This window comes from Echiichthys vipera (genome assembly GCF_963691815.1).
Source record: "Echiichthys vipera genome assembly, chromosome: 22".
Taxonomy (NCBI): Eukaryota; Metazoa; Chordata; class Actinopteri; order Perciformes; family Trachinidae; genus Echiichthys; species Echiichthys vipera.
The window spans coordinates 14231918-14243133 of NC_139847.1; positions in this window are offsets into that span (position 1 = coordinate 14231918).

Genomic DNA, 11216 nt, shown 5'->3' on the forward strand with positions numbered 1-11216 from the left:
GCTCACCAAACATTGAAATAACTTTGTTGAAATCAAAATGTCATCCTAAAAATCCTCCTTCCTGGGGCTTTAGTCCTTCGTATTACAATTTAGTCCCATATTTTCTGGATAAAATAATGACGACGGTGATGGAAAATACACTACTTAAGGCATCAAAGGAAAGAAGGAACAAAAACCTTCAAATGTATTCTCGCAAAGCTTGATTTTGCACCCAAAAAGGCTTTTTTAACTGTTTGTTCTCTGTATCTAAGACTCAAAACATTCCACCTTCTTTATACGAGGGATTCTGACATGCTCTGTTAGTTTGTCTGTGTCTCCTGTGTGTACGCATTTGCCTACATTCGTGTTTATGCGTGCACATAACCTTGAGAAAACAGACGGATAAAAAATGTGTGAACGAAAGGATGTGAGAGGAGTGTGTACGGGGGAGACGCTTCTCGTTTTCTCTCAAATTCACCATAAAAACCTGCGGGAGCAGAGGAGGGGGAAAGAGAGACGCACTTCTGGACTTTTTCTCTCAGCTTTCTTTTCTCCGAGCAGTCTTCCGTCACTGAGAAAAGAAGTGATGATTGGTGCAAAGACAGTAACTGAATGAATGAGGGAGAAATTAAACCGCCAAACAATAAGAATCACTGTGTATCACAAAACAGTCTATTTTGGTAGTTAGCCATGTTGACTATCACTTAAAAAAATGCTCATTCCCCCTCAAAAACCTTATTATTATGTAATGTCAGTCCATTCTAATGCTGTAAGTGTATATGTAACAGACAGTACAAGTATCATCTAAAGAACTCAACACTTATTTTTCAGAAATGTAGTTCCTTTAATGCCTTTTTAGACGAATATTTGATGCTAATCTCAAACTGATCTCCATTTGTTAACAACTTTGGAAAAACAGTCATGAAAAGTGTAACAACAAGAAATAAGAGCTAATTAGTAGACAGAAAGTTTATGTTTTTAAATCTGGGATTTTGCACAAAGCCTCAGTCTAATTTCTGAGCGTGATCTACGCTTCTTGGTCGCAGGTTGGAATTTAGGATGGTGGTTTAGTTCTACACGTGCAAACATAAGCAAGGCTACACAACATGCATATAGAGTTGTAGGAAAGTTATTGATACATGATGTATTTTGACTAACAAAGAAAAAGGTTGTATAGTATAGTATATTTTCTTTTTAATGAAATTGCTCTTATGAATGAATAGAGCTTTGGATGTAAAACAAGTTGACAGGCGAGAAAATGTTCAGAGACCCCACTGTGTGCACATGTGACTGCAATGCTACAAACTTCTTAAGACTGCTACAGGCTTCTTTCATGTCAAATGATCCGTCTTCCCCACAGGAGGAAAGCATTTGTTGAAAAAAGTCCATAAAACGATCAAATACAATATCTACAGCACGTTTGTTTTTGTCTCAAAATATGTGGTTCTACGGTGGATATTACGAGAGATTCTAACGTTGTCAGTTTCACTACAGACCTTCATTTATCGATGCACAGACACATAAATGTGCCCAGTACTAGCGTGACAACCATGATGTTGAAGCTGCAATCAAACAGTCTGAAACTGTTGACTGTAGTCTCACATGACCCACGAGTCAACTTTTCATGAGCGAAGGAAATGATCAAGCTTGGTTTTAGAGTGACAAAACAATTTCCACTCATTATTCATAAGCAGCTAACACGTAGAATTCCAATTCTTAATTTTCTCCAGCATCATGTCATAAATGTGCAACTATCTGATCATCTCCATCTTCCATCTTTTTGGTTCGGTCCAACATAAGCTTTCCATTATTGTATTTTCTCCAAACATGCATGTAGAAAAAAAACCAATTGTACTTTGAATTCACAATTACAATGAAGTGAATTCTGGATACGTGAATCCATTCAGATAAAGTCCACAGAGGTCCCCTGAAGGTGAACCAAAATAAGCAATCGGCACATTTCATGAATATATTGAGGAGATATCATTTGAGAATTTCTTCCCTTTCTTTAAGCTATCACAGCGTTCACATTGATAATGGATTTTGATGCAGTCCTGTGAATTTTTGTGCACATAAAAACACATTTTCTATAGACGGTGTTACTATGGGTGTTGAATCGGCCCCTGACGCACGGCTAACCATAGTATTCTCATTGGTCGCTAAACTACCAGTAAAATTATTAACAAAGACTAAATAAATAGTGCAAAGGAATATTGCTTTTTTTGCACTCTTTAGAATAAAATTATTAAAGTCAATTTATTCTACAGATAAAATTTCAGAGATGAAAATTGCAACAAAACATTGTAATTTTAATTGTGATCAACTCAAGTAACTTTATTTAATTACAATTACATTTTATTACAGTTTACAGACCGCAAAGTTTGAAAATGTCAAGTTTCTAAAAGCCAAAAAAAGCAGATGCGCGTCCAAATCTATGCAATTATTAGTACTGTATATTCACCATATGGCGCTAAAAGGTAGTATAAAATAGTATAATATTATAATAGTAATAAATAATTTCCTCCTTGAGGATCATTAGAGTTTTAATGTATTTAATGTTAAATAACATCAACACAAAACCTGCAGATCAACCTAACCCTAAACATTTGTACTACACTACTGAACATTTTCAGGCCGTCTCTTTGACCAACAAATGATCAAACTATTTTTGGAAATCATGCTAAATATAATGACTTCATCCTTCAGAATGGACTGCAACAGACTCTGCCTAGAAGAAGAATTTCTTAACTTTTTCAAGGATTTGTTATGTTTGTTTACAGCTTAAATTATTAGCCTAGCCACTCCTGAAAACTGGCATGTGTTCGGAAACCAGGCAGTAATCTGCGTATTAACATCTACCCACAATGTGCCTGCTGTTAATTACATAGATGGGCATCATTATTCCGCTCTGATGTATGATGGGATATCACTGACCTCTGTCCTACCTCTGCAGTATGCAGCATTTTCCTCCTGTTACATTCGATTATAATTCCAAAAACACCACAATGTATTGACATAGCAAATATGACCAAGTCACATAGGAAATAAATATGAAGTTAATATAAAAAGCCTAGAATTGTTCATGTATTAAATCACACTGGGTATGACACCAACTGATATAAATGATGTGCAAATATTAAAGCACAAAATAGTAGATTTCACCTGCTTTACTTTGACACACCTCATCATGTCACTGGTGAAGCCGACTGATTAGAGGTTGCATACTGATTTGAATAGGTCAGGTTTTTAGGTTACGCACGCTCAATGTCATTGCAAAAACTGCACCATACAGATTTTTTCATTGCTGACTCATCATCCGCAATGATGTAACCCAATCAGGGGAAGAATATTAGAACATTTTCAAGACCCTGACTGTAAGAGTGTCTGCATGAGAAGCTAAGGAGTGAGGGAGGTCACTAAGAGGCCCACAGCGACTGTGATGGAGCTACATGTTTCCAGGGCTGAAAAGGGAAAAACTGATGCTTCACCAGCAGCAACTTTAAGGCACAGCGAGCGGCAAAGCAAATACAGTACGCAACATCTGAGGGAGTGGAAGTGGGAAAGGTTTTTATGGCAAGATGGGACTAAATTGTAATTTGTATGTATGTTTCTAGCCATCATATTGAATGTCAAACTCTGCACATCAACAGAAACACACCATGTCCACTCTGAGGCATGGTGGAGCCGCATCTGTTTCTCTGCAGCAAGCCCTGCAAGGCATGTGGAACATAAAGTAAAAGCTACACAGAAAAAAGATTCAATAGTAAAAGGCAAGATTCAGACCTCAGTCCAATCCAGAATAAGCAGTAAAACTTAAAACTTACTACTAACTTACTAACAACACTTATAAAGGCAACAAACACCTCCTGCTAATACTCCAAAAAAGAGCTTTGATTTCATTCAAATTTTGATTCAAATGATATGATTTTATAAATTATCACACAGTACAGATGTTGTACACGGCGGCCAACAAAAGCCTCCCTGACAACCTGCAAATACTATTCCCAGACAGAGAGGAGGGACTCAATCTGAGAGGGAACATGATTTTCAGGCAAACTACATTAAAATCCTTTACCTTGTCAGTCACAGGTGTCAGACGGTGGAATGATCTAGATGAGGAGGTCAGCAAAACTGAGTGTCTTTCAATATAAGTATGTAAATGCGACTATTAATTGTACAGAATGACCCAGGATGAGGGTTGATAAAGGTCAAAGGCAGGAGTCAGCAGACAATGTGTTGAGACGGGATGGGAGAAAACACAAAAACCACTTGTACCCAAACAACAGCAGACACACACGTAGTCTGTTTGACTGTCTAGAGCTAGACTGCAGCTCTGATTACTACTTGATGTCGAAACACGTTATGTCAAATGTAAGAAAAATACCATGATGAGGATGATGTATTCTGTGGGTAACGCTGGCGGGACTAGATAAGCTTTTGCTTCTCCAGCTTTCCCTTTCGGACATGTGAATTGCGTGATTTAAACTAAGATAATGTGCGATGATGATTGATCCGACTGAGATGCCCGAAATAAACAAAATAAATAAAATAAATTGCTGTTCACTCACGGCCTCAATGCTGCTTAATCGGGCACTTTTGCAAAGAAGGACGGGTAAATGTTGCTGCGTCAAGATGTTCAAAGCTGATACAGACCTGTCCACAGACACTGATGTCTATCATTGCTGCTAAAGGTGCCTGTACTGCTTGAGGTGGAGAGGGTGAGTGCTTATGCATTCATTTAGTTTGTTGTATCGGCCAGTAACTTAACAGTGCAATCATTCTTTGAATCCACCTGTAGCGTTATACGTCTCTGGATAGAAATGAACTGTACTGCAATCTTCTTCCGTTCCCTCATGTCACCCCTCCTTCCAGACAGAGTGTGGAAGCCCATGAACAAAAGCCACTGACTTCATTCGGTTTCCTTGAACTTTGGGTTTTCATGTTGAGCAGAATAAATGTTCAATACAGATGTTTTTCATTTTGGCCTTTGTTTGCCCAGATGCTGAAGTTTTACTTCATTGCGTAAAACGCGAAAGCGGTCGTTGCCCCCGTTCTGTCTGCAGATGTCAAAGGAGGTCACAAACTCGGAGGAGGTCAAAAATAGCAACAACGATACGAACTCTTCTTCTACCTTAATTAAGGTAGGGCTTAGTACAGGGATGTTATTACTTTAAGTTGGGGGTAACAAATGAACGGATAACTGTAGATTCACACTCTTATCAAACACCAACTCTCTCCCTTATGTCAACACCAACATGTTGCGAGTAACAACACTGTAATGCTACAAGTAATGATGAGGCTCAGGCTCAGAGAAAATTGTGAATTTCGAGCAACACAATATGGATCTGTACATGGACTTATTCGATCAGAATCTTTAAATATTCCATTTTCAAATCAATAGATACTTTCATTGGAACGATTGGATTTATGTGACTTTGAATATCTTTGAATTTCAACTGGATTTAACTACATTTACACGTATTAATCTGACAGGCACTTTGATGTTCAATTCTAACAATTTAATACATGTAATCCCTAAAAATGTGCACCTTCAGATTTAAATTTCACTTGGTAAGATTAAAGAAAACGTCTCTCTTTGATAAAAGTAACTTTTAAATGATGATAAAGAAGACTCAGGGGGGGGGGGGGGGGCAGGTGTGTTTAAGTAGTGTGAGAGTATGCTAAGAGGTTAACTTTCTCTAAACGTGCTCTGAAAAGCTCCTGAAAAGCTCCTTAAAAGCTTATAATGTGCTTAAACCAAAAGAAGGGAACTAGAATAAAAATGTCTTCTTACCTGTTAAGTTGTCATTGCGATGAGAGATGTGTCAGTGGCAGTGAAGTGCATGTGTGTATGGTCTGCTGGTAGACATGTGTGTGAGAAAGGGGGAGGAGAGAGACGGCGAACAAGAGAGAGATGTAGTTTCACCAAAGATGATCGGCCACTGTCGCTCTTTCAGTTGATCTTTCAGCCTTTCATCCACTTTGTCATAATGCCACTGTGTGTGTGTGTGTGTGTGTGTGTGTGTGTGTGTGTGTGTGTGTGTGTGTGTTACAAGCTGTGTCATAGTGATGCTGGAAACAAGACAAAAACACCCTAGTGTGCGGCTTCAACCTCACGCACATACAGTACATGCACATTAACACACACACACTTTCAGTTTGAGTAGGTGTTTTTTTCTCCCCTCTTATCCCTCATTTTCTCTTTTGGTCTGTTTGCTGTTAAAGGGCCACACATCCTAATGTTAGACACACACATAGTTACCGCTGAGAAAATGAAATGCATACATGCTCATAACTATCACATCACTTTGAGAGTTTGGGGAGTGGTTCGTCCAGGAAGGTGTGCATTTGCAAATAATCAACGTGTAATGTCAGTCTGATGACAGTATACACCATAAATTCAATTTCTCTGTAGATGTTTGCAAGAAGAGAAGAATTAAGTGAGTGAGTAAATTCTGTGCGGGCCTTGTTTGGAAATAATTTTTGACTTAGGTAAAAATAGCATTAGGTTACTAACATTTTAAGTGATTCACCAGATAAAATAGTTTCATTGTAGGCATAAGTTACAACTTAAATCGTACACTTAGCCCTTCGTGTGTGTAGGAGAGTGGGGGCAATTGTAACAGGGGGCAGTTGTAACATCTCAAATCGCACCAATCAGAAACCATGCACATGCTCTTTGATGATCCCGCTCTGCCTGCCAAAGGATAAATATAATAATAATTCAGAATAGAGTTGCCACAACACTAGTGGTTTTTAACACAGACAAAGTCGCTGGGGATCAGTTCAGAACAACAGTATGAAAATCTTGGAAAATGTTCTGTTGGATGTTTATTCTTCAAGATCGCTGATTCGCTGTCAATCAAAAAAGGATTCCGCCTCAGACAGCTCATCCAATCATCATGCAGAAGCCGAGCGTCCGGGCCAGCCCACTGCCCCATAGACCCCCAGAGACCCTGAGCGTACGATGGGCGAGACAAAGCCCAGCATTTTTCCAATGAGCGTCTAGTTTGGCTGCAGTGGAACAACCCACTCTACGCTTCCCCATTGAAGAAGTAGAAGAAGAAGAATTATTACTTTATTAATCCGCAAGGGGAAATTACATTTTTTCACTCTGTTATTATTCAGGTTACACGCACACACAGGCCCGAAATACACATATTTGCACAAACTGGACCTATATACACGCAATTAATGGAGAGATGTCAGAGCGAGGGGGCTGCCAATGGATCAGCACCTCGAGCAGTTGGGGGTTCGGTGCCTTGCTCAACACCTTGGCAGTGCCCAGGAGATGAACTGGCACCTCTCCAGAGGTGAGCGTCAGTTGAAGCTGAGCGTCCCACTGTGTAAAGAGCTGTGGGGCTGTGGGGATGAATGAGAAGGAAGTTGCTCCGGTTACCTGTGATAAGTAGCTGATTCTGAACAAAAGATGAAGACTTTCTAGCGCGTATTTAGTCAATGAAATGTACACACAGCAGTACATATTTCACCACTGACATCTTAGGGTTGCAGTCTTAGAGCAATCACTAATGAAAGCATTTCTACTTGGCTCTATTGCTGAGTATTCCAATCTGTGTCTGTGGCGACATTCTCTCACTAGATGTAAACAAGCCGCCATGTTAGAGATGCTGCTGACAGAAGTTAGTCTGACCGTCACCAACTGTTACGCTGCGTTTACTTGTAATTGGAAATCGGAAATTCCAACTTCTGAGTCAGGCTTGTACTTGTGGCATTCACTGTATAATGATCTCAATTCTTATGGAGTGCAACTTTCAGGATGGGGTTCTTGATTTACTAATTTACTGTATGACTTAAATCTAGTGTCAAGACATCAATTGTTTAATTTTTGTGCTCATTTTGCTTCAATTTTGTATTTCAAGTCAATTTCAACTTAATTGTGTGGAATTTTGTGTAGGGCACAGTGCATGAGTGCTTCATAAAGATATACTTCACAGGAGTAAAACCATGGGTTGTTGGGAGGGATGGCGGGATTCATGTTGGTTTTTTTTTTTGTTTTTGTCTCTGTTCTTTTTCACTTTAAAGCAGACACACCGTACCTCTGTAATGCTTTTTCTTGTGCACTTGTCTGCAAAATTTGATACAAAAATGACAAACATTCAAGCACCACCGACGACATGGTGCTTAGGCTGTAAATTGCCGCACAAAATTACCCACACAGAAAAGTTAGTTGCCAGTTAGTAGACAAGCCTAACTACAAAAGTACAGTTTTGAACTTGGGCCCATAAAATGAAACATGAACATAAAACATGAACCCACAAAAACACACAATGCTGAAAAAACAACAACAACCAGAAACCAGAAAATCCTAACCCTACCCAGCAGTCACTCGGTAAGAGGCTGATTGAAAATGATCATTATCATTCCAGTGGATACAGACCTTCAGAGCATACCTGTTTCTTTCAAGGTGGAGTATACCCAACAAGCCCATTAGCCAACACTCTACTGAAGGTGGTTCTGGTGTTTTCCAGTGTTATAGTATATAATCTTTGCTGTTCTTGCCCCAGAACATCATAAGCCCTGGTAAAACTGAACCGGAGTGACAACAATGCTTCATTCTGATGTGCTCACAATAATCATTGATAGAAGTGAGAGGAGAGGGCTAGAAGTTCAAGTACAAGGTAGGAGTATCTCTCCAATGTCCCACCCTGAAATACCCTCGATCTACTCACAGAACCTCAATATGAAGCTTACATGCTTTTTCATGTATATCAAGACCTGTTGTATATCAAATGGTTACTGTAGTTTCAGTATATTGAGTGGAGTACTCACTGTTTGTTTGCTTTTTGAATATATCTTGTTTTCACTCACAGGACTTTCCATTATAAAATGACAGGTTTTAGTGGATTACACTTCTGTGTTTTTATGTAAAACATCCTCTGTGTCTCTGCACTTCTCCATGAAAGCTAATGAAAGGTCATGTAGCTTCATGTCACTGTGATGTAAAATGTGTGTGTCAGAGTCAGACTGAGAGTCAGTCATGAGTGTGCATAGCGGTAGGTGAGACGGTGGTTGGGTTTCGCAGCGGCGTGGGGTGCGCAGAGAGGTGCCGAGACGGGCTCCAATTCCTGGTATCGTCATTTTCAAACCTCCCCTGTAATACCACAGCCCCACGGCGGCCCTGTATTGTACAGCGACCCCGAAACTCTGCTGACAGTGAACTTGAGTTTCAGCTGTTAAAGGGACTGTTTGAAAATGTATCAAAGGGTCGGTTTTAAATCAATGTTTTTGAAAGAGAAATTGTAAGGTTTTATGAGATAACATTATGAGTAGCCTATAATGAAACTGGTCAGGAAGACATTTTTGAAACTGAGCATACAGCCTAAAATTTCAGTGATTCACAAATTAACTTTTTTTTTAATTTAACATCTATATGGTCCCACTAGGAAAAATCATGCAAAATAATAACATTGACCACCATTGCTATGCCGATGACACCCAAATCTATGTAGCGCTATCACCAAATGACTATCGCCCCATAGATCGTCTGTGCCAGTGCATTGAGCAAGTCAAACACTGGATGTGCCAAAATTTCCTTCAACTAAATGAGGATAAAACTGAGATAATTGTTTTTGGTGCTAAGAAAGAAAGGTTTAAAGTCATCCAACACCTACAATCACTGTCCCTGAAAACCTCAAATAAAGCCAGAAATCTTGGGGTTATTATGGATTCTGATTTACATTTCGACAGTCACATCAAATCAGTAACAAAATCGGCCTACTATCACCTTAAAAATGTAACAAGACTTAGAAAAACTTGTCCATGCCTTTATAACCAGTAGGCTAGACTACTGTAACGGTCTCCTTGCAGGTCTTCCCAAAAAAACTGTCAGGCAGCTACAGCTTGTTCAGAACGCTGCTGCTCGAGTTCTAACAAAGACCAGAAAATGTGAGCACATTACACCAATTCTTAAATCATTACACTGGCTTCCTGTACGTCAGAGAATCGATTTCAAAATCCTCCTGCTCACATATAAATCACTACATGGTCTAGGGCCGAGGTATATCACTGATATGCTCCCACTGCATAAGCCTTCAGGATCACTAAGATCCTCTGAGGCCAATCTGTCAGTGGTTCGCAGAGTAAACTCAAATCAAGGGAAAGCATCTTTCAGTCATTATGCAACAAACAGCTGGAATAAACTTCCTGAAGATGTGAGACTTTCACCCACTCTGACCACTTTTAAAACTAGACTGAACACTTTTATGTTCACCTTAGCTTTCTGCTAAATCTTTGCACTTTTAACGTCCGCACTGTTTTTATTATTGTCTATGCTTTTATTCTCTTTGTCTTTCTGTAATGCGTTTTAATTCATGACATGTTGTGCTGTGAAGCACTTTGAGTCTGCCCTGTGTATGAAAAGTGCTATACAAATAAAGCTGCCTTGCCTAAATTTGAATTACCAGTGTAGTTAGTTTTAGTTAGTTGATTTTTTGTATTTTTTGTGGAGTCAAATAGTTTTGCTCTTCCCACAAATGACTGCCACAAAATCAATTGAAATACATTTAAAAAAATGAAAAGAAACCATACAAACGTGATAAATATATTATTAAATACCTAAATACAGATACAGAGTGACCCCATTTATTATTAACATATATTTTGAATGGATATTAAGCAGAATTGTTTTTTTAATGTGGAGCCAGTTACTGGAACAACATGCCAAAAGGTGGGCTTTACTTCACACAGGATCAAAGGGAATAGTTATATTATAATCTACTGTATAGTTAAGGTGAAATTGTAATATCAGGTCAAGCGAAGACTGCCAGTCAATGTAAAGAGCAAACTGCCACTGAACATATAAAAACTACAGATTGCTATCATCATGCCAGTTAACATGAACAAATACAGAGAATGAATGCCTTAGAACTTGATTTCATTATCTGGTGTGGCAGAAAAGAACATAAATAAGCTCCTTTAAAGTTGATTTCTTTTTTTTCCTGGGCTAAATGACATGGTGTCTGATCGGTGCATATAATACTCAATATGAGCATTTTAGGTAGTATCTGATGCATTTACAATACCGGCTGTATTGGAACGACTTTAAGAACTACGTTATCGTTTTATCATTAAGTTGACAGTGTGTGAAGTAGTTCCTCCTGTAGGCAACGTTTCAGTCTAAGAAGGTATACTGTATATGAACCCAACATCTTAAGCCCTGAAGAGCTCTTTTATTCACAAGAGAAATGATTCATACATGTGAAATACAGTATGCACAA